Source organism: Macrobrachium rosenbergii, chromosome 55, assembly GCF_040412425.1.
Source record: "Macrobrachium rosenbergii isolate ZJJX-2024 chromosome 55, ASM4041242v1, whole genome shotgun sequence".
NCBI classification, from domain to species: Eukaryota; Metazoa; Arthropoda; class Malacostraca; order Decapoda; family Palaemonidae; genus Macrobrachium; species Macrobrachium rosenbergii.
The window spans coordinates 17,136,886-17,160,827 of NC_089795.1; the positions used below are offsets into that span (position 1 = coordinate 17,136,886).

The 23,942-nt window shown below is 43.0% G+C and overlaps 1 protein-coding gene across 12 annotated transcripts in view; it reads right to left on the reverse strand.

Annotated features, from left to right (window-relative positions):
- The window catches only part of LOC136835356 (lysine-specific demethylase 8-like), a 252,028-nt gene extending 228,516 nt beyond the window's left edge, over positions 1-23,512 (reverse strand). For 6 of the 12 annotated variants that reach the window (XM_067098747.1, XM_067098756.1, XM_067098754.1 and 3 more), the window contains exon 1: positions 23,215-23,510. The gene's annotated coding sequence lies outside the window, so the exon portion shown is untranslated. Of the gene's footprint in view, positions 1-23,214 lie in introns of all 12 variants that reach the window. The other 6 variants (XR_010852113.1, XM_067098757.1, XM_067098758.1 and 3 more) reach the window with 2 other exon arrangements.
- Positions 23,513-23,942: the final 430 nt, after the last annotated feature.

The following is a 23,942-nucleotide window of genomic DNA, read 5'->3' on the forward strand; positions in this document are numbered from 1 at the left end:
GAGCATCTGACTGCAATAGCTCAACCCATCTGCAAGGACACTGAGCTTGCCCTGGATGAACTGTGTCACCAACTTGGTCCGGTTGTGGTCTGCCCATAAAAGGAGAGTTCTCACTGCTCCACAAAGGGAGAACAAATGAGTCGCCCCCCTTGCTTCTTTATATATGTCAGGGCCGTAGTGTTGTCTGAGTGTACGGTCACTACTTGACTGTGGACTACGAAAGCAAAATGATGAAAGCCCAGCTGAATTGCTGTCAGCTCCTTGAGGTTGATGTGCCAGTGAATCTGCTCCTGGGACCAAGTTCCTGACACTTCTTGGGCGCATAGAAATGCCCCCAGCCCAGATCCAATGTGTCTGCATAGAAGTCTAGGTTGGGGTTTAATGGAAGAGGGGACTTCCTTTCTGACAGCCTGCCTTCTGACTTCCACCACAGGAGATCCTCCTTTATTTCTTGAGGTATCGGAAAGACAAAAGTGTCCGGGTGAGCTCTCCTCCCAGCTGGCCCACAGATAAAACCAAAGCGGCCCACAGATAAAACCAGAGTTCTCATATGGAGCCTTCCTAGGGAAACAAATTGCTCCATGAAGGCTAAAGTACAAAGAAGGCTCATCCATTGGTTCACCGAGCAGGTTTGACGGGTGAGGAATTCATTAACTTTCTTAAGGCACGACTGAATTCTTTTGGGTGACGGAAAAACCTGAAAACTCTGAGAGTTTATCATCATCCCCAAACAGTGAATCGTGCGAGATGGAACTGGCTGGGACTTCTGGAGGTTGATTAGGAGACCTAACTCTTGTGCTACACGAAGGGTCTTCAGAAGGTCCTCCATGAACCTCTCCTTCAACAGCAATCGAAGGAGCCAATCGTTGTCTAGAAAGAGGGAGATGCTTATCCCCAACAGATGAAGCCACTTGGAAAGCAGAGCAATGACTCGGGTGAAAAACTTGTGGAGCAGTCGAAAGGCCGAAGCATAAGGCCCGAAACCAGTACACTCTGTTGCGAAATACAAATCTTAGATATTTCCTGGACTCTGGATGTACAGGAATGTGGAAACAGGCATCCTGCATGTCTATAGTTGTCATCTAGTCGCCCCAGTGAATGGATGACATAACAAAGTGACTTTTTTCCATCTTGAATTTTGTCTTTTCGACAAAGAAATTAAAGGCACTTGCATCCAGTACCGGTCTCCATCCCCAGATGCCTTGGGAACTACGAAGAGGTGGTTGTAAAAACCGTCCGACTTGACCTCTTCGACTTCCTCGATGACCCTCTTCTCGAAGAGGGCTGAAACTTTGTTGGAATGGGCCGAAAACCTCTCAGGTCCTACCAAGTAAGCAGTCAATGTGATGGGCATGTTGACTAATGATGGGTTCTCCCTGAATGGAATGGAGTAGCCCTGTTTCAGCACTGACACGATCCACTCTTCTGTTCCCCTTGCGCTCTACCTCTTCCAGTAATGGAGGAGCCTGGCTCCTACTGGTGCATGGAGGAAAGGATACTCACTTCCAGGCAGCAGGCTTGGAGGAGGACTTCTTAAATGGGGCGAGACGAAAAACACATGTTCATCCTAGGCCTTGACTGAGTTCTGGTTCTGCTACCCTTAAAGGGCAGTGGCTGAAGTGGAGAAGTGGTCCTGGTACTCATAGACAAAGAATCCCTGGGGCATCTAGATGAATGAACTAAAAGGTCCTGTGTGATTTTCTTCTGAAGTTCTGAAGATATGTTGCTGACTGTAGATTGAGGGAAGAAGTGCTGGCGATCGAAAGGAAAGTATAAAAGGGCAGACTTCTGAGAAGCCGTGACGCTCTTCCTGGTGGACAGGCACCAGAGCCCTCTCTTCTCCAGTACTCCCACCGTGTAGAGAGAGGCTAACTCTTGAGAGCCCTGATGCCCCTATCTGTGCACAAAAGGACATTAAGCCAATCTGCCATGATGTCCTCAGGAAGCAAAGAGCAATTCTTGATCTTACGGGATAATACACCCACCGACCAGTCCAAGAAGCTCACCACTTTAAAAATTCTAAAAAGGTTCTTCAGAAGGTGGTCGAGTTCTGTAGGGGAGAACATCACCTTAACGACAGCAAAGGCCGATCTCCAAAACAAGTCTGTAAGTCCTGAGAAGTTGTCCTGGGAAGCCCCCCCTGGGAGGAGGCAGCCACTCCCAATGAGGAAGCTTCTCTATGGTGTCGTAAGAAGAATACCTCCAGCACACGAGATGAGAAGGAAGATAACTGAACGAAGGCTTCCTCTGCTCTCTCTTCTCCGAGCGCCAACACCTAGCTCATTGAGAACCTTCCTAACGGAAGATGAAAGCACCATCTTCGGCAGCCTGGAGGAGTCGGCTTATCATTGATGAAAAAGGTTGAAGCCAGGGAGGCCGGAGCTGAAGGCAAGAAGAATCCCAGAAAGTTCTGCAGCAAGTATGTCAATAAAGCTGCACAGGCTGTCAGAGGGGAGCTTTGATCCATATCTCCTTCTTCCGACAAAACGGGATAGAAGCAACTCCTGAGGGGCCTGGGCCAAAGAAAAGGGTTCTCTCTTAAGCAAACTTAAGATATCAGCCAGCTGACGCTGAATTGGTGCTAGCGATGGGTCCATTGTTATCAGCAGCAGGTGTCAAAGGGTTAGCTATCATCAGGCATTTGGCATCTGGCACCAGACGCATCGGAGAATGTGCCAGCTGCTCTTGGGTGCTCGCGAGAAGATGAGGAGTGTCTTAGTGCAGACAAACACCTGGGTTCCTGCACAGGGAGTTCTGGAGAAAAGCATTCTGGGGAATCCCAGAAACTACACAAAGGCTGCTGCAGGGTCTCTCTAAATCTCTTGTAAAGCACTGGAGGGGAGCGGACCGTATAAGCCACAGGGCTTTTCAGTGGCAGCGATTCATCAGTAAAACACCACTGGCACCTTTTCTCAAGACTGGTAGCCTCGGAACTCAAGGACAGCCTACTCACTTCTGTCTGGATACCTTTACAATGGCAATCTTTTGTCACGACCTGGGAAGCTCCAACAGGTCAGGCTGAGGGGACGACTGCCTGTCGGCAGACCCCACCGACCTCCCTTTGGCCTCCAGCATGACTGCTCCCGTGTGTAAGGGAGTACACCAGTGACCTTAGCCTAGGAGCGTGGGTGGGACGAGCAGCCGCCTCCCCCAACTGACACTTCACTAACACTAACATTTTTTTCCACTTTGTCCATAAGGACACAAACTGAAGCACCCAACTGAGTCACTGTATCCACTATTAACCCCCATTTTAACACCGAAATTAAACGCAAGTTTTGACTCGAGGTTGGCAAGGGGGTTGGAATTGGAAGTAAGGGAGCTGGATAAAGGAAGAGGTTGAATAGTCAAAGGATGGGGAACAGGTGACACAGTGGGAGCAGGCATAGATAAAGCAGGAATATTATCATCAGCAGAATTATCTACAGTCTTGCTATCTACCATCTCATTCTTGGCTCTAGTGGCTGCCTTATGTTTTCTATCTTTGTCTAATTTTGCTAAATGAGACCCCAAAACCTTCCACTGTTTAGCATTCAACTCAGAACATTCATCACAGGTTCGATCAATTGAAAACTCTTGTCCCCTGCATCCTACACACATAAGAGTGAGATACATATTTCTCTTTAGTAAGTCTTGTATTACAGCCTTTGCTGCATTAGCGGAAGCTAGTAGCACTAGAGTTAGACATACTAACTAACAAGTCAACAATTGTTATAATCAAAGTCAAAAGTTGAAGAAAAGCGTCCTAATTTGAGAAGTAACCGTCTTGCTAAGAAAGTCTAATGTAAATACAAAGCCATAGGCTACCAGTACTCCACCTAAAGAAGAATCTCAATGGAAAACTGACGAAGCCAAAATTTAAGCTGACTGCTCACTACTGAACTTCAGTTGGGAACTGGCAGAAAACAACTGAGCTCTCTGCTGAAGTGGTTCCTTGCTCACCCCAAAAGTGGCAGGGTCTAGTCACCTACACCGACACTAGTGCTACCACGAATTTCAAAATTTTTAAGCTGCCAGCAAGTGAAACTGTAAGCAATGTAATTACTTGGCAAGTTACATATATAAAACTTAAATTTATACTTTTGAAATAAACCTTATCTCTCCATTACAGTATAATAGCTGATTCCCACACTTGAAAAAGGAGGTGGATAAAGTGGGAATCAGCCAACTCTTTAAAGGCTATTTAGTGATCAAATATTTTGTACAAAACAAGTGTTGTTTTAACCAGTGAATTCAATCCATAGGCTATTAATGCTGCTTTAGGAGGATTGCCATTCAGGTACAAGATCCCCATCATTAAAACAGCTGGGTTCTCTTTGGAGGATGCCCCCTTCAGCAGAAGCCAACGATGGATAACTAACTAGTACATCTTTACAAAAAGGTATACTGTACTTCTAATACTCTGTAACCTGATGTGGATCAACCACATGGCCTACCTGGCGATGAACCAGCTCTCACCTCGTGGAACGGACCATGCGCTCAACACAAGGCAAGACAGAAAACACAAATCCTCAAGACTGTGTTTTATGTAAATATTTCCGATAATGTTATCGCTACCTTTCACACATTGTTATCACTCCACAGATCAAAATGTAATCCATTCAGTCCTGTGTATCTCCTTTGTGTTCATATGTTTTGTATTTGTATATTGGTTATTTTACATCTATGAGAAGACACAGATGTCTTCTTAATCCCTTTTCCTCACCTGTCAAGAGGTTGGGACTACTTTGCAACCCACATGGGCCCATGACATTTGTGGATTTTGAATTAATAAATCAGTTGTATCTAGGCCTGCACTTTCACTTGTACCTCACTCACAACTCAACATTGAGTACCTCCAAGCTTCCCAAAACACGAAAACCATGTTTAAAAAGCAGTAGTCCAAAAAAGGCTAACTATTGATTCAGAACATAATATCCCCTGCATAAACCAGAGGAGTTAATGCTCTGCAGTAATCATATTTAATCTCTGCACCATGAAGATAACCTAAAGCAAATACAAGATTACCATGCCACTGAGTGACTTCAACATCTTATCCAAGGATAAGTTCTTTCGAATTTAAAAGCTGTAGCCATTGCTCACATGTTCAGTGGCTTACCTTCCATTAAGGAAAGAAATTAGTATGAAAGTCCTTAACCAAAGACCTAATGAAAAGGACATTACATTCTTACTCTCAACCTAGGTCAGGAACAAAAGACTAGTATCTTCAATGTAAAAGCCAGCATTCCGCAACACTTGTAATTCTCTTACCATATCACAGGTCCTAGGGCTACCAAAAGAGCATTTAATTGCTTCAAGAGGCTTTTACTAAAGACTCAAACAGCTTTGGAGGCAAAAACTAAATCCATCAAGGTTCCCAAAAAGAGTTACGGTGTACCAGGCACCTTAATTATACCCAACCTAAAGACCTCCTGTAGTCCAGGTTGTAATCAATGTCTAGTATAGCATTACCTATAAATAGGAAGACAAAGACCTAAAATCCCTAATAGCTGGAACTGGCGGAATTTAAGAGTGACTAGGAAACTAAGAACTTAATGAAGATGCCTATAGAGGTGCATGCTCAGGAAATACCTCCAGTCCAAGTCCAGAAAAGAGAAACTAACCACTGCCTCTGAAAACATTAGTAGCTGAACCTCTTCCAAACTTGCTATCTCCTAAGTCAACACCAGACAAGCCTCACTCTAGCACAAGATGGTTATGGTATCAACGTGAACATCAGAATCATGTGGAAGCGTAGAAAACTTTAGCAAGTGGAAGTTTTACAAGAATATTCTTAAGAATGAGTTTTAGGGAAACATGCTAAAAAGGATCCTCTAAACTTGATAAGGATCTCTCTTCCAATCAAGAAATAAGAGATGACAGGATTCACAACCAACTAATATCTGCTGAAAACACCCACCAAATCAGTCAAAGATCTGTAAGTGAAGTTAAATATTGGTAACTTTCTTTAGCCTTCTTAGTCAGAACAACAGAAGCTTCTCTATCTTCTGTTGTCCTGACTAAGAAGGCTAAATAGGCTTCTCCAAAACATCTTCCTTCCTGTAGCTTCTGGGACAGTCCGGGATGTTTCTCCCAGGATCAGCCAGTGTTAGTGGGGCAAGTTCTTCCTTTTAGGCATGCTACTTCTCGGAAGCTCTTTGGCATCGAGAACTTCATCTTCTTTTAAGCATTCATCTTTTGCTTTGGAGGACTTGCTGAGACAGGTTGTGACGTCAGAATGCTCTCCAGTGCCTATACAACCTACTTTTCCTAAATCTTCGTTGGCGGAGAAGTTGTCTGTGGTGCCAAGGCACCCAGTGGCGCCAGAACTTCCTTCTCCAGTGGTTCATGGTACTTCTTCTGTTGTGGCTCCCTTCGAGCAGCACCATTCATCTGTTGTGTGTCCATCATCTCCTCAGAGCCTCAGAGGACGAGATTCGCCTTGCCATTGGCACCTAGGACTGGAATCACTGCTGGAAATATTAGAGGACAGACGACCCACTTCCACAGAGACACCTTTCCAGCGGCGCTCTGTTGTGACCTGGAACTCGGCAACTGCCTGTGGGCAGACCCCACCGACCTCCTTCGGGCTGCCAGTTTGGCTCCTCCCAGGTTTAGGGGAGTTTGCCAGGGACCTTGGCGTAGGAGAATCGGCGGAACAGACAGCCACCTCCTCCACTAACACTTCACTATCACTTTTCACATTCACTTTGTCCATTATGACTTCAACAGAAGTACCAACTTCCTCCATCGTGTCGAGTAATCCAAACGTAAGATTAATTCTCGATTCCAGGCTGGTAATGAGGTCAGGATCGGGAGCAAGGGAGCCAGGGTGCGGAGTAATTGGTACAGACTGAGAGATGGGATCAGGTGGAACAAAGGGTAAAGAATCAGAATTATCAGACAAAGATTTTGCTGACACCTGACTAGCTAAAGTCTTCTTCCTACTAGCTCTAGCTGCTGCTTTTCTCTTTTTATCCCTGTCTAATTTCGTCAAATAACTATTCGGATCCCAAGAGACACACTCGACCCCTGCAAGAAGTACAGAGAGTATGAGGGTCATGCCATGCTCTAATCACTCTTGTACTGACCCTTTACTGCAATACCTAACACTTTGAGAGCCCGAGTCAGACATGTTGACAAGTTGAGTCAAAGTCCAAATAATTGTCAAATTCCATAATACTAGTCTTCAAAGAAAACCTGATACTAACTAACTGAGTCGAAAAGGCTACCATAAAGCGAATACTTCACCAATGATCCAAGATCAAGAGAGAAAAGAAATTTCAAAAAACCACTGCTGCCAACCACTGTAACCACAGCCATCAGCTGGCAGAAACATATTGAGCTCGTCTGCTAAGCTGGTTCCTCTCGTCCCTGAAAGTGGGCGGGGTCACTCGCCTAGCCAAAACAAAAGTAGCGCTACCACAAATTTCAAAATTCTGGCTGCCGGTTAATAGAAACTAATAGCTATGTAATTACTTGGTAAGTGGCTTATATAAAAATATATGGCTTACAGAGCTAAGTGTGAAAACTATTCAAGTTACCCCTATATCCAGGACCCTCCATTTTCTCTCATTCAGTATTGAAGCAGTCCTGTTTTCTTTATACAATACATAGGGGAAACACTGGGAATTTACAAGTAGAGTTAAATGCTGTACCTAAATGTTTGATTTGCATTTAAAAAAATATGTTTTATCAATATTTTGCTGCAATTAAATTAACATTAATATCTGAAAATTAGTAAATCATTTTTTTTATCATAAAAAGTGTAGTCATGAAAATAACATGAAAATGCAGTAGTTAGTGAACATTTCTCAACAAAAAATCTGCAAATTACCAAATTTTTCATAAGTAATTTGGGAATAGGTTCCACAGAAACCGGCGAATAGGTGAAGTTGCGAATCCCGAACAGCGAATAGGCAGCGGTCAACTGCACTTTGAAGGATAATGTTGTAAGATTACTTTGAAATTATATTAAAGTGTTTTAGAATGATAGTTTAAGACATTTTTTGGTGTTTGAACTATTAAAATAACCAGCTGTAAGAATTTTTAGATGGGGGGGGGTCTCAAGTTTGTGGAGCATACAGAAAATATTTGCTAATTATTTTCATTTTATTTTCATGACTAAATACATTTTTTATAAAAAAAATTATTTACTAGTTTTTAAATATTAATACAAACACAGCAAAATATCCATATTTGTTTTTTCTTACAAAAATTCGCCAAACGATGTGGCAATGTTTCCCATATGTACATTAAACAGTAAGGCTTGAATACTGTATGAAAGAAAATAAGTGTGCCTGAATATACAGGATAACTTGACTAGTTTTCGCCTTTCTAAGATTGTTCACGTGCAGCTGTAAGCCATATACTGTACTTTTAAAGTTAAAATGTTGTAAGATGACTAAAATCATATTAAAGTGTTTTAAGATGATAGTTAAAGGTATATTTGATGTTTGAACTATTCAGATAGGCAGTTATAAGCATTTTTTGGATGATAGTTTAAGGTATATTTGGTGTTTGAACTATTAAAACAGGCAGTTACAAGCGTTTTTAGAGGGGATCTCAAGTATTTGTGAATTTTAGCTATTTGTGGGTGGTTGTGGTCCCTAACCCCCACAAATACCAGGGGTCTAATGTAGACTGACCAGTTTCGATGGTGGGGAAGGAGATGGATAGAAGACGGATATTCACAGATAACTGAGTGTTCTCGTTATTTTGTTTCAATCTGTTGAACTGCCACTGCTGCGGAAATACAAGCTATACTGTATAATGGAAAAGTAAGGTTCATTTCAAAAATATGATTTGCACTTCTGGGTGTTCCACAGCAATGGAATGAGGATAGCCAGGAGCATTAATTATTATTAAAACAGTATAATTTTGAAAGGCAAACCATCTTTCTCTATGTAGCTTCAACTTCTTCCGGGACATTCATCCCACTGCGTAAATGTATTGCAGTGATCAATGCCTTGGTATTTAGTGCCAGTGAACAGGAAAAAGCCTCGTGCTTTTGTTCTACAAAGCACTAAAGTGTTTTGCTTGGTAAACAATGCTAGGCTTAATCATATGGCCAGCTGCATTACCACACACCACCACAGTCTGCCTGTCCTTCCATGCTTTAAAGCCAGGCACCTTCTAAAATAGTCCTCCTTCATCGGTGTGGGATTGTAGCCTTTGTTTTTTATTCTTTGAACTCCACAGTACATGTTAGCAACTTCTTCATTCGCAGATACCAATTCTGTAATTTTTATATTTTCCAAATTAAATTGATTCTTAAATCAATTTAACCATCCCCTCTGGCTGGAAATGACTCTTAATTCTCTTTCCAAAACCAGTTTTACCACTTTGATCATACAGGCTTAAGTCCTTCTGCTGTATAATGTTTCCATCAATAAGAACACACTTGTTTTTATTGTCATGCCTTCTATCCATTTGCTTAGATCACTTTCTGTTTTTACCAACGCTTAAGCAAGTGCACTACCAAAACTTTCACACATGCTTTTCCTATGCTTAAAAATTTCAAGATTCAACGATTTGTCCTCGTCTCATTTCTTAGCAATCTTAACATAAGATTTTTTCAATCACAGCCAAGGCATTCATCTTTTCAGATAATTTACGCACCTCACAGACCTTCTTGGGCTTGCTCACACTACCACTTTCACTTCTTACAAGTTTGAAAACATCAGAAGGGTTTAATAAGGCTTTTATCAAACAAAGAAATGACAGAGCACACAAAACTGTATGGGAGATATACCACAGTAGAAGACTTCAATCAGACTGACTGTTAAGTGGTGGTGTGCAATTGGAGGGGATGAAGGGTGATGTGTGACACGTTTATCATGTTTTTGCTTGCTGGCATGGCGCAGGCAGTTTAAAATTCATTAAAAATACTGCGAATGGGCAAATTTTCCGTGAATAATGTGTATACTGTATATGTTCCACAGAGAAATCCGCAAATAGGTGAGTCCGCGAATATGGGGGGTTTACTATACAACCATAAACAACCGAACAAGAAACTTTTGTTTTGCTAACAACCGAATCGGATAACAACAGCTGTTTTGCCTGTATTTCAACCATCGTACGGTAGTAAACAATTACCGTAGTTATGTTACAAATGACGTTAAGTAGAATAGGACTGATATATTTTTACATTATACCCTTATTCGCTATGGATAAAAGATTGGCAAGGAAATATACTGCTAAATTTAAGCTGCAAGTTGTAGCTAAAGCTGAGAAAACAATGTTCAAGCTGCTAATGATTATAAATTATCATGCATCGGCAACATGGATGAAACTCAACCGTAAATAAAATTAGAGAGAAAGTATTTTAATCAAAACTACTTTCATGAAAGGACACATATTACTGCTGTTTTCACGCCGATAAAAGGTAAATACGAAAAGCTCATATTATGATGAAATCAAGTGAAAATGGAGAATGGAATCTTCATTTTTTTTTTACAAAAAACAAACATAGCCCCCAAACGCCCAACGTCATCTATTCACGAAAAAATTAATAAATTAATTTCACAACGAGACATTTAAGTTATATTTCGACTTAAAAACACTTCGTATAACGAAAAATAACCTTGTCTTACATAAACAGAGTATCTAGAGATTCATTTATGCTAACTTGAAGCAAGAAAAGCACTCTGAACTTAGTTAAATACGATGAAATAAACTTAACGCATAATCGATTTCCAAACCAAAACACTGATCACTATGATTGCAATTTATAATACGAAAGCAATATAAGAATAATGAACATACAGTATTATTGGATACAGTGAAGTAGAGCATAACATTTTAAAAGATCCATGGGATTGATTGATTAATTGAGAGTTATCTGGCGTCACAACTAGCCTTGAATACTAAGTGTGATCTTTTCATTTTTATAGTATGTTATAAAAATTAAAATTCTGCTAAAAAGAACTACATATAAATTTTATTAAAAAGGAAAAACAAGAAAACTAGCTAAAATAAATAAATATATAAAATTCTGCTAAAAAGAACTATTAATAGATTTGATCAGATAAACAGTATAACTTTAGAAAAAAAAATATATATATATATACTAAGACAGCACAGCTGTCAAATATATTTGAGAAGACCAGCTTCTTTGATAAAAGAGATAACATTATTAATACACATACTTTCTCCCAACAGTTTTGCCATGTTATAATTACCACCTGCTTCACTGCTATTTGATAAAAATGATTCCTAAGTTCCACCAGACTGGGACACTCAACCAGCAAATGCCTAACAGTCAGTGGAACCAAGCAATCGTCACAGAAGGGCTCATTCTCCCCATTCATCATAAAGCCGTGAGTTAAACGTATAAGAATGTAATCTACACAATACAACCTCCCACTTCCTTGGCATTAGGTCATATTTCCAAGGGTGTGTCTGACTAGTGATTTCTTTCATTTTATTGGGGCCTACTCTGTCCCACTGAAGTGCCCATAATTGCTGGATGGATTTCCATATAATATGGAATGCGATATGGAACAGGACATTTTCTGGGTACGGAATTTGTGCTGCTGATAGCTGGCCTGCCTTTTCATTTCCTGATATGTTCACATGGGCAGGAACCCAACAAAAGAAACAATGCTTCCTCTACAATGGTGCAAGAAGATCCACTGCAAGATCTTCAACACTAAGGGATGATCAGTATTGAAGACTTCCAGGGACTCTAAGGCACTTTTAGAGTCACAAAATATTGTGTAGCCAGACACTGGGAGTATTGCAATATGTTCCAGTGCTACTAAGATGCCATACAGCTCAGCTGTAAAGTTTGAAGCAACTGAAGAAGCACCTCTTCGGTTAAAAGATTCACTAAAACTCCATAACCAACGCCAGCATTGGATTTGGAACCATCGGTAAATATAATTCTTGTATTCATATGCTCTGAAGCATGCTCTAAAAGATCCATGGGAAAGATGCTTATTCGTTATGTTGATGTTTGTATAATACATTATTATTATGTGAACATAGAGTACAGTATAATGTAGGCTAGGCTACTGTATATGTATACGATATACCATAGTGTAGGCTAAGCTAATTCTTGTCTGTTATTTAATTTCTCTTTTTATTGAATTATCATAAGTCAATCTGCATGAACCTCCAGAATTAGCTGATATTAATATGTACAGTATAGAGTATACTTTATAGTGTAGGCTAGGCTACAATATACGTATACATGGTACTGAATACCCTACTGTAGGCTAGGCTATATTCGAGATACGTTTTTTCCAACAAACGATGGGGGTTTAGGAACCTAACCCCATCGTAAGTAGAATAATACCTGTACCACAAAAAGACCCCAAAACTCTGGCCTAAAAGGTCAGGTTCTCAACTGATAGTCTGGCTCCCCACTAACAAAATCTCAGAAGGGAGGGAATCAACCAATTCTTGAATCCTCTTCAGAATTGGTGGGTTTCGAGTTTGTGCCACACACTCAAAAACAAGAGAAATTCCAAGTATTCAAAGAGCCAGACAAGATACAGTGTGCCATATCAACTTGTCAACTTGCTAAAACAAAGCTAAGGTCAGTAGAGGGCGAGATCTATATCCAAGGGCTTACCAAAGGGCTCTGCAGTGTCAGAGTCAGGCTGTAAAGTACAACAGCCACACCCTAACCTTGAGGCTGAAGCTACCTAGGGGTGAAAAACTTTTCAAAGCTTCTATGTGCACAGACAAATTTCAAAAGAGAGGGTCATGCCCTTCAGTCAGAGGACCTGGCTCAAGACATTAACAGGCTTCACAGCAGGGACTAAAAGGAGCTTCCGTCAAGAAAGGTGGATGAGGAAGTTCAGGATCTGCTGCAAAGTAACTCCAGCAGAGACCCATCTACAACACCAGTCGTGGATAGTCCACTCCCTAGTATATGTTAGCTGCAAAGTAGCCCCAACAGAGACCCCATCTACAACACCAATCAGGGATGGTCCACTCCCTAGCATATGCTAGCTGCTAAGTAGCTCCAACCAGAAAGAACCCATCTATGACACCAATCGGAGATGGTCCACTTCATAGCAAAAGTTAACTGAAGTTACCTGAAAATGTGTGTCTAACATATAAAGAGTGGGCAGCAAATGGGGTACCTGAATGCCTCAACCAGAAGAGCTAACAAATTATTAGGATACTATTCAACATGGAACCAACAAGGAGGTACCAAGGTTACCTTAGACCTGGAGTGACAAACACAGCTGATCACTCAGCAAATTAAGACAATGTGGAACTGGAGCTGCTGGAAAGTGTTTTCTAAGACAGACCTGGGGATCTGGAATGGGACAGCAAAACACCAAGAGCTTCCTGTATAACAGTGGCAAACAGGTTGATTACTGGAGTTCCCAAAACTCCAAAAGCCTTTTGCAATTCAAGAATAAAGGTATCAGTCTGTCCCTACTAAGTGCTACTGGGGGATAAGCTGGAACATCAAAACATTCCTTTTAGCCAGAATGTCCATTGCTGACAGCTCAACAATGTGGCAAACCCACTCAAGCATCTGCAACACCAACACTATCGAGAGAACATAATCTGATCTTGGAATATTGTAACTATCTACACAGCCAGCATTCCTAAGATATCAGTTTGCAGATGAAGGTCATTCTCTGTCCACACACTTGAAGCAGAGAGATCTCCCAGGTATGTACTCTGCCCCTTCTTGGTGTGTCTGAGAACAAGAGCATTTCACCGTTGTCCAGCCACCAAACAAGGTCCTCCTTCACTTCTGGCTTAATACCATGAGGTGAAAGGAAAGGCTGCTGGCGGCCAACCAATGCTGCTTCAGTTGCCAATGATGTGAACATTGATGGAAGTGCATGAAAGGCTATGGCTGAGCTAGTTGTTCCTGTAACAACAGGAATTGCACTGTCACTTCTCTCAGCTTGCTGAAACAAGAGGATTATCAAAGCTCAATGCTATCTTGCCTGTCACCATGCCCAAAATTTACATGCTGCTCAGGCATAAGATCCAACTGCTTCCAATTACTGCAACCACCATGTCATGAAAAGAAGATGAGGTGATGGTCTCTATTCTGAAGTAACTGCATTTCTATGATATCAGAAACAGCCAATTGTCAAGATAATGTAGTTTAGTATCCTTTATAAGTGAGTCCAAGCTGACATTGCAGTAAATACCTGAGGAGCTAATTCCAGTCAAAAATGAAATTTTTATGATAAAATAACGTTTCACTTATACTTACCCGGTAGTTACATATAGCTGTCGTCTTTGACGTCACGGCAGTATTCAAATTTCGCGCTTAGCGCTTATCGTTACAAAGGTGATCCCTCTACCCCGCCCTCTATCGGGTATCGGGAACCGTCCCAAGAACACTTCATAAGTTTTTGCCCAACTGCCCAGGTGAGGGGAGGAGGGAGGGTTATGATTATGTAACTACCGGGTAAGTATAAGTGAAACGTTATTTTATCATAAAAATTTCATTTTCACTTATACAACTTACCCGGTAGTTACATATAGCTGATTGGCACCTTGAGGAGGTGGGGCCTGGCAGCTAATAAAATTCTTGGAATTATCTACTTGCAACAAGTTAGACATAGGTTCCTTACCTTTAAAGGTAGCTGACTCAGTGGTTACTGCCTCTGTAGTCTGCTGGCCTTTATATTGTGCCGAGAGGATATAAGGGATCCGTGTGTCGGACACAATAAAAAAACAGTACCTGCCGAGAGAACATGGCTGCGCACGGACAAGTCTGATGCCCTTGATCAGGCGCAGTACAACGAACAACAAAACGAGGGATCACCTAACATTACCATAAAACCAATACCAAAAGATTAAAAACTGGAAGATACTAACACATCATGTATCTCCAGGCAACCTTCAAAAAAACAACAACCCCAACACCAAGGTGAAAATGTTAGTTAAGGAGCGGACTCCTTTTCACCCTCCCCCAACACCGTGTCAGTCGCAATAAAAGGGCCCCAGCGTACTGCACTCTTTGAAAACAGTTTGCACGTCCACTAAATAATGCGATGCAAACACTGACTTGCATCTCAAAAGGTGGACTTAACCAAGTCCTTCACAGATAAGTTTCTGCTAAAGGCTACAGAAGTCGAAACCGCTCTAATCTCGGCGCTTTTACCTTAAGAATACTCATCTCGAGTCAGCACACTGCTCATGAGCTTCTTTTATCAGGCTTCTCAAAAAGAAAGAAAGGGCATTCTTAGAGAGAGGCCTCGAAGGATCTCTAACCGAGCACCAGAGGTGGTCATTGGGACCTCTGAGCTTCTTCGTTCTCTGAACGTAGAACTTGAGAGCTCTCACAGGGCAGAGGTACCTTTCGGGTTCTTGGGACCGACCAATTGGGAAAGGTCCTTAATTTCAAACTCTCTTGGCCAAGGTCTAGACGGGTCTGCGTTCTTGGCTAAGAAACCAAGAGTAGACATACATACTGCCTTCCCTTAGCAAAGCCTACTCTCTTGTCAATCGCATGTAGCTCACTTACTCTCCTGGTCGTAGCCAGAGCTACCAAAAAGAGTCTTTTCGTGAGATCCTTCAAGGGGATATTCGCCATCGGTTCAAAGGACTGAGACCGTAACCATCTCAGCACTACGTCAAGATTCCACGCCACTGGTCTCTTCTGGTCTCTCTTTGACGTATTAAATGATCGAATCAGATCTGAAAGGTCTTGACTCAAAAACACTTCAAGACCCCTATGTCGAAAGACCGGAAGCTAACATGGCTCTATACCCTTTAATGGTAGGTACAGCAAGCTTTTTCTCTCTGTGGAGGAACAAGAGAAAATCGGCCATCTGGCTATAGACGTCGAAGAAGAAGACACGCCTTCTCTTGACACCAGGACCTAAACTGTGTCCACTTCGCCTGGTAAACACTGTCGGAGGATTCTCTTCTTGGCTTCGCGATAGCTTCTGAAGCCTCTCTTGAAAAGCCTCTCTTTCTGATGAGTCTCCTGACAGTCTGCAGGCGACAAGATGAAGAGCGGACAAGTTTTGGTGGAACCTCTGAAAGTGCGGCTGTCTGAGTAAATCTGGTCTCTCTGGCAGAAGTCTCGGAAAGTCTGACAGTAGGTTTAGAAGGTCCGGGAACCACTCCCTGGACGGCCAGAATGGAGCCACCAGAGTCATCCTTACGTTTCGATGGCTTGAGAACTTCGAGAGATTACCTGCCGCAGGATCTTGAACGGGGGAAAGGCATACAGGTCCAGGTCCGACCAGTCCATGAACATTGCATCCACGAAAACCGCTTTGTTGTCTGGAACTGGAGAGCAGTAAAGGGGCAGCCGAGTCGTTTTGTCGGTTGCAAAAAGATCTATGAGCGGGCGTCCCCATATCTTCCAAAGCTCCTTGCAAACTAGGGGATGTAAAGTCCACTCGTTGGATAGGACCTGGTTCTTTCTGCTGAGAAGGTCCGCTGCTACATTTTTCTCCCCTTGAATAAATCTCGTTACTAGTCTGGTCCCGATCTCCTCCGTCCAAACTAGAAGCTCCTCGAGGTCTCGTGAGGGACCACGAGTGAGTGCCCCCTGTTTCGAATGTATGCCAGAGCGTGTCGTGTTGTCCGCCTGGACCAAGACGCATTTGCCTTCCACTTCTTTTGAAAGGCTAACAGGGCTAAGTGAACCGCTTTTAGTTCTTTTCGATTGATATGCCAGTTTCTCTCTTCTCTTTGCCACTGGCCCGAAACTTCTTTTGTCCCCATAGTCGCTCCCCAGCCCTTGTCCGAGGCGTCGGAAAAAGAGTTAGGTCTGGGTTCGGAAGCTGAAGAGGAAGTCCTTGTGACAGCCTTCCTTCTGACCTCCACCAACGGAGGCACTCCTTTATCTTTTCCGAAATGGCGAATGTGAAGGAGTCCGGGAACTGTTTCTGGGCCACTTCTCTTGCAGGTAAAACTGCAGTGGTCTCAGGTTTAAGCGCCCCAGTTTTACAAACTTCTCCACTGAAGTTAAGGTTCCCACGAGGCTCATCCATTCGTTCATGGAACAAATCTTCCTCTGCAGAAAGTCGTCTATCTTCTGCAGGCATGAGGCTATCCGTTGGTTGGACAGAAAAAGCCTGAAAAGTCTGAGAGTCCAGACTCACTCCCAAATAGACAATCTGCTGACTGGGAGTAAGGCAAGACTTCTCTCTCGTTGATAATGAGGCCTAGAGACTTCGTTAATTGAAGAGTCTTTGATAGGTCCTCCAAACAGCTCTCCTCAAGCAGCTTTGAGCAGCCAATCGTCGAGGTACATGGAAACTCAATTCCTTCCAGGTGAAGATGTCTGGCTACTGACAACAGGATCCTTGTGAAAACTTGCGGGCTGTCGACAGACCGAAGCAGAGGAACGGAACTGATAAACCTGTCCCTCAAGACGAACCTCAGGAACTTCCTTGAAGCTGGATGTATCGGGACGTGAAAATAAAGCGTCTTGGAGGTCTATCGAAACCATCCAATCCCCTGATGTAAAGACGCCAAGACCGACTGAGTTGTCTCCATGGAGAATTTTGTCTTCTGAATGAAGACATTCAACGCACTCACGCCCAGGACGGGTCTCCATCCCCTGATGCTTTTCGTAACCAGGAACAGACGATTGTAGAAACCTGGAGATAGAGGGGCATGAAGCTGTTCTATCGCTTCCTTCTCCAGCATGGCTCGGACTTCTGAGCGAAGGGCGTCTAGTTTCATGGAGTTGTGCGAAACGCCTGTAAAGAAACTGGAGCCTCCACTAAAGGAGGTTTGGAAAGGAAGGGATGGCATATCCTTCTTTTAAAACTTGATCGTCCAAGGGTCTGCCGAGATCTGTTGCCACTCTTGCCAGAACCTTTGCAGTCTGGCTCCTACAGCTGAATGGAGGACAAAGGTTCATTTCTTCTCTGGGGCCGTCGAGGTTCTAGGGCGTGGCTTTGCCTTTTCCTCTGGCCCTGCCAAAAACACGTTTAGAGGGTCTTCCTTTATACTGTCCATACGAGAAAGCGGGGGACGAAACACCGCGCACAGAAGCGGTAGAAAGCACAGGTCTCTTCGCTTTCTTGGCAGACTGCGACAAAAGATCCTGGGTTGACTTCTGGGCTAATGCCTGGGAAATTGCAGCAACTAACTCTTGCGAAACAGATGAGCCTTGTTTAAAGGAGAAAACAAGAGAGCCGACTTCTGGCTTGAAGAAACACCTTTGCTAGGAAGGAGCACCAAAGTTGCCTCTTTTTGAGAACCCTGTCGTAAATAAAGAGGCCAGTTCTACTGCACTGTCGCAGATGCCCCTATCCATGCAATCCACTACTCCTACCACATCATCCAAGAGCTCGGAAGGAAGATTAAAATCCTTAATCTTCCTGGCTAAGGCATAATCGCCCAGTCCAGGAAGCTCACAATTTCAAGAGTCCGAAATACGCTCTTGAAAACTTGATCCAGTTCGGAGGACGTAAAGAAGACCCTTCAGAGAATTAAGTGCGGTCCTCCTGCTGGCATCCATGAGACTGGAGAAGTCCCCCTGTGCGGAGGCAGCCACACCCAGGGAAAACATTTCCCCAGTCTCATACCAACTCCGGTTACGGAAGGAACGACGAGGAGGGGGAAGACAGAAGACGTTCTTTCCAATTTCCCTCTTCTCGGCCAGCCAAGCATCCATCTTCTTAAGGCCTTTCTTCGCCGAGACGGACAGGACAAGTTTGGTAAAGTCCGAAGAAGAAACAGAAGCCTTGTCCCTCTTGTACTGGGACCCAGGAGACGGAGGAGCCGCAGGCGAGAACGAATCAGGGAAGTTCTCAATAAAGAACTTCAAGAGCTTCTTGTAGGAAGAGAGTTATGGAGACTTCTCCTCCTTACACTGCTCCTCTAAGCCCGAGAGGAGTTCGTCAGAAATTGGGGATAAGTCCAGCTGGACAACATCTTCATCCAAGTCTCCTTGAACTGAGACTTGAGTTACACGAAGGGGCTGGAAGGCTAGTGACATATTCTTGCTGTGTCACCAAAGAGATTGAGCCTGTTGAGGAGCCATCGAGGCGCCAAAGGAGGCGCAGTTGATACAGCAATCGAAGGTGGCGCCAAAAGCGGAGCCGTCGTTACCACAACGACAGGAGGCGTCAATGAAGGCGCAAGCGGCGGCGCTACCGAGCGGCAGACATAGTCGTCGGCGGCGCCGCTGGTATCAGGAGGCGCCAAAGGAGGCGCAATCGGCACAGCAGCCAAAGGTGGCGCCAACGGAGGCGCAAGCGGGCGGCGCTACCGGGCGATAGAACGAGGCGATGTGGTGGCGCGCTGGCATCGTAGGAGGAGCCAAAGAAGAGACTTGATTTTTAGACAAAAGTTGTAAAATCGAGTCCAAACGGGCGTTAATTCCGTCAATTACAAGCTGTTGAGGTCCATCGAATGCTGGAGCAGGCGCCACAGGAACAGGAGTCACAGGAGTCGCTGGCGCCAAAGGAGCAGGCCTATCAGATGTAATGTCGTCTGACAGGGAGGATCCGCCGATAACGAATGAGACGAGTCCGACGAAGAAAGCCTCTCGGTTCTGCCCAAAAGCTACAGGAGGGGAAGGATCCTCCAGAAGAGCCTTCTTCTTAGGAATCTTCAATGGAGAAAGCAGACGAGACCTCTTCAAAGGTCTAGAAGAGTCGCAAAACGCCAACCTCTAGGCGGGGAGGAACTCCAACTGGATCCACTCGACACTCTCCGCTCCTCACCTTTTTCGGTGGTGAGGGCCAGCAGCCTGGGAAGCGGCAACAGGACTGCTTGAGGGGGCAACTACTCGGGAGCAGGTCCCACTCACCTCCTTTCGGCATGCCTTCTCCTGGAACCTGGGAGCCTGACAGGGCCTAGACCTGGGAGCGTGAATGGGCCGAGAAGCTACCTCCTCCACAACACTTACACAAGGCACAACACTCATTATCACTGCGGTCTACTAACCGCTGCAAATTGTCCCCATTTTCTGCATGGAAGACATAAACGCATTAAGGACTGACACGGTATCAGGATTGGGAGAAACGGTGTCGGGGTAGGTAAAACTACAGGAACTACAGGGGAGCAGGAATAATAGGATTTACAAAAACCTCTTGACTACCTCCTGACCTCGAAGACCTAGAAGAGGCCTTCCTAATCCTATCTCTTTCTAGCTTCTTCATGTACTTCCCCAAAGCACTCCAGTCAGACAAAGTTAGAAGTTCACACTCGTTACAAGTCAAATCAGCAGAACATTTTTGCCCCTGCATGAAAAGTAAGTGTGTGGATCTAGACTAAGCTTAACAAGCCTGGTTTTGCAGCCTTTGCTGCAAAAACCGGATACCACTAGAACCAGAATCAGACATAATAGTCCAACTAATAATAACTCTCAAGCAATAACTAGCGCCAGCAAAAACAACAAACCGAGTACTTCACCAAAAAGGAATTAGAAGTTCGAATTGTTGAGAAATACTACCAGCAGCAGAACCAGATTACCGGTTCGCACGGCAAAAACTAATGAAGTGTTCTTGGGACGGTTCCCGATACCCGATAGAGGGGGGGCAGAGGGATCACCTTTGTAACGATAGCGCTAGCGCGAATTTGAATACTGCCGTGACGTCAAAGACGACAGCTATATGTAACTACCGGTAAGTTGTATAAGTGAAAACACAGGTTTTGAACTGGTAAACAGTCTCCTAACATACAAAATAGAGGTACTTCCTGGAAAGTTGATAGATGAGCACCTAAAAATACCCATCCTCCAAATCCACTGAAAGAATGTACTGTATTCCCCCTCTCTGATGGAATCCAACATGGAATAAGTTTCTATCTGAAACAAAATTCATTCAACAGAGAGAGGTTGATGACCAGTCTTCAACCCTCAGTTGACTTCTCACCATAAAAGCCAGAGCAACAGAGTTCATGTCCAAGAGAGGGGATGGTGGTAGTCCTTGGAAAGTGGTCTAACCATCCCAATTGACAATGGCTATCCATCCTCCCAGTAACTACAAAAGAGAACAGTCTGCCCTAGTGTCCATTCCCTTCTTTGTCCCCTAGCCTCCTCCTCAGGCTGGAGATAGAGACAAGGTGACCACCCGAAGGGATAGGAAGACTCCTGACCCTGCAAATACCTGTATAGTTAGTACTATAATCTTTAAGCTCAATGCCAGCATTGGATTTGCAGCCAATGGGAATAATAAAACCTGCCCCACAGTGCTCTAGGCTATACAGTGCTCCATGAAACTGCCAGATTTCTTCATCTATCATATTCATAACTCCTGTGAAGTAGTTGTAGGAGAATGCTTCTCTCAACTTCCTAGGGGGTTAGAAGAGATAATTCTGACTAAACAGTACAACTTTTCTGGGTAGCCTTTCCTATTAAAATGACCAAGCCAATAATATCATTATTATTATTCAGAAGATGAAGACTATTCATATAGAACAAGCTCACAGGGACCACTGTCTTGAAATTCAAGCTTAAAAAGAATATGGTTATGGTATTCATTAGGAAGAAGTATGAGGATGTAAAGAGAAATACAGAAAGAAGCAATCCTACTTAACAAAGGAAAAATAAATTAATATTTTAATAGGTAATTCTAAGCCGGCTGTCCCCGGTGAGCTAGACTATGGCAATTGACGTTTTCCTATGTTATTTTACTTGCTTTACAAGAATTTAAAGTAATATTTTGTCGGCCGGCTGTAACTAAACTGTCATTGACCTTTGAAGACTATGCGACTTGAATTGCCTAACGTGGGGTAGGTCTAAGCCGGCATTCCGCGGTAAGCCCCCCACCCCTCCATAGCTAATACGACAAAATTGTAACCAGTAAACTCCCCTAAAAATACCAACATAACGTACCCTAGGGGCGTTTACTGGTTACAATTTTGCCGTATTAGCCATGGAGGTTCGGGGGCGCTTGCCGCGGAATGCTGGCTTAGACCTACCCTGCGTTAGGTAATTCAAGTCGTGCTGTCTTCAAAGGTCAATTACAGTTTAGTTACAGCCGGCCGACAAAATATTACTTTAAATTCTTGTAAAGCAAGTAAAATAACATAGAAAAACGCCAATTGCCACAGTTTAGCTCACCGTGGACAGCCGGCTTAGAATTACCTTTTAATAGATAAAAAGGTATTAAAATGCAAGGAGAATAGTATTAGGGTAGTTATGCATTATTTTCACTTCAACTACTTCAGTTCCAATTGCACGACATCCTCATAGAGGCTGTCCCAGTCCAACGGTGTGAGGAACTGAGAAGTTTGACAGCGAGGCACATTTACTACTTGGTGAGGTTGTTCAGCTTAGCTAATTCCCAGTGTAGTCCCCCACTCAATGAACGCTATAATGTGGAGTTTCAAGCATTTTTGGTGTCTTGTGACTTGAATAGCCTACTCATCCTCAAAATTCAAGTTTTTACTTTGTTCTCAAGTCTCCTTGATATTCTCACTATGATACTTCATAAAATCAATTACAAATTCACAGTTACTGAGATATTTGGTCTCAGTTTTCATGTGCAAGCCCATGAGTTTAGTGTCAGGCTAGGTAGCCTTTATAAAGTTTTCATGAGAGTAGGCTCACATTGCAGGCAAAATCTACCCAATTTTTCAAGCGAGATGTCGATATTCTCTCATTGCTGCTGTAAATTAAATTTCACTACAGATTTTTGAAACAGTTCATTTCTGACTAAAATGATAATGAAATAAACCTCAACCAAAGAGAAACCTATAAAAAAAAAAACGTGGCTTATTGGACAAAAATTACAATGCAGTCTAAACTAAGCTCGATCTAGGCTATTTCGAACCTGGCCATCACTAGGCCTGGCCTACAGGGTAACCCACGCAGCCTATTGGCCAGGCTACCCAAACCTTCACCACCGTTTTGAAAGCATTTAAATGAGCGGGAGACATTACGTGGAAATACTGCCTAGTACATTATTCACTGCAGCACCTGAGGCTACCGTAGCCTAGCTACCATTGGAATATTGATCCGTCTTAGGTTTAAGCATGAGCTGCAGAGTGTGATGACTTTAATATTTGCGTAACGTACTCTGCTTGCAATGCCGCCGCCTGCGAACTTCTTCAAGGTGCAAGTACCCTACTCAGCATAATTCTCCCTTCATTATCGGCGTCATGTTATTCTTATCGTTTGGGCGTGACCCTCCACGGCTATCTATCTAACAAACCCGACTCCAACACCAGGAATTCGGCCAACCTACATATATGGCCCATAATCTACGGAAATAGCTGCAATTATACACACTAAATACTTTTAACACATTCATACTAAAAACTACGTCCTTAGAAGTAAATAGGTCTACATCAATAACAATTAGATAGGAGACGACTTACCTTTTAGACCAAGAAAGTTCCTTCGGGTGGTCAGTCACGCGCACCGGAGCACGTTCCTGCTGCAGACTAACCGCTGACTTATACTGCACAAAATTCTTGAGATCTTGATATATAAGGTTTTTGTTTAAGACCTATAAATTTACTGAATTCATTTATAATTTGCTTCCTTTTCATGTGTTTCGCCACTAAAAATGCATTGAATTCATCTATTCTGTTAATCAAAACTAAATGTTCTATTTGATTTTGTGGTGCTCGATGTCAGGCGTTTGTCGTGTGTTTGTTTCGATTGTAACTGACCTTTGTTTTACAGTATTCTAATGAATAATTTATGTACTGACTAATATAGCATGGATTATTCTAACTATAAAAAAATGTCAAATTGCATTTCGTAGATAAAAATAATTTGAAGCCCTTACAGAAGTGTTACCTATTTCTGTAAAGTGGCAATATTTTCATAATGTGTAGGCTCGGGTTTAAGTCGATGGTATGTGACTACATCTTTCGCATTTATATATTTGAGGAATGGACCTAAGCGAGAGTTAATATACTTCAGCTGTTTTTATGTATAACAAGCTATAACACACATTACCACGACAACATCAATTAATGAAGGATGTTATGCACAGTATGAACTAAAGAAACATGATTAATAATTTGAACATATTCTATTTTTCGCATATCGTAGATCGTCCAAAAAAAACATTCTATTCGGTAGAAGCTTGCTTCAG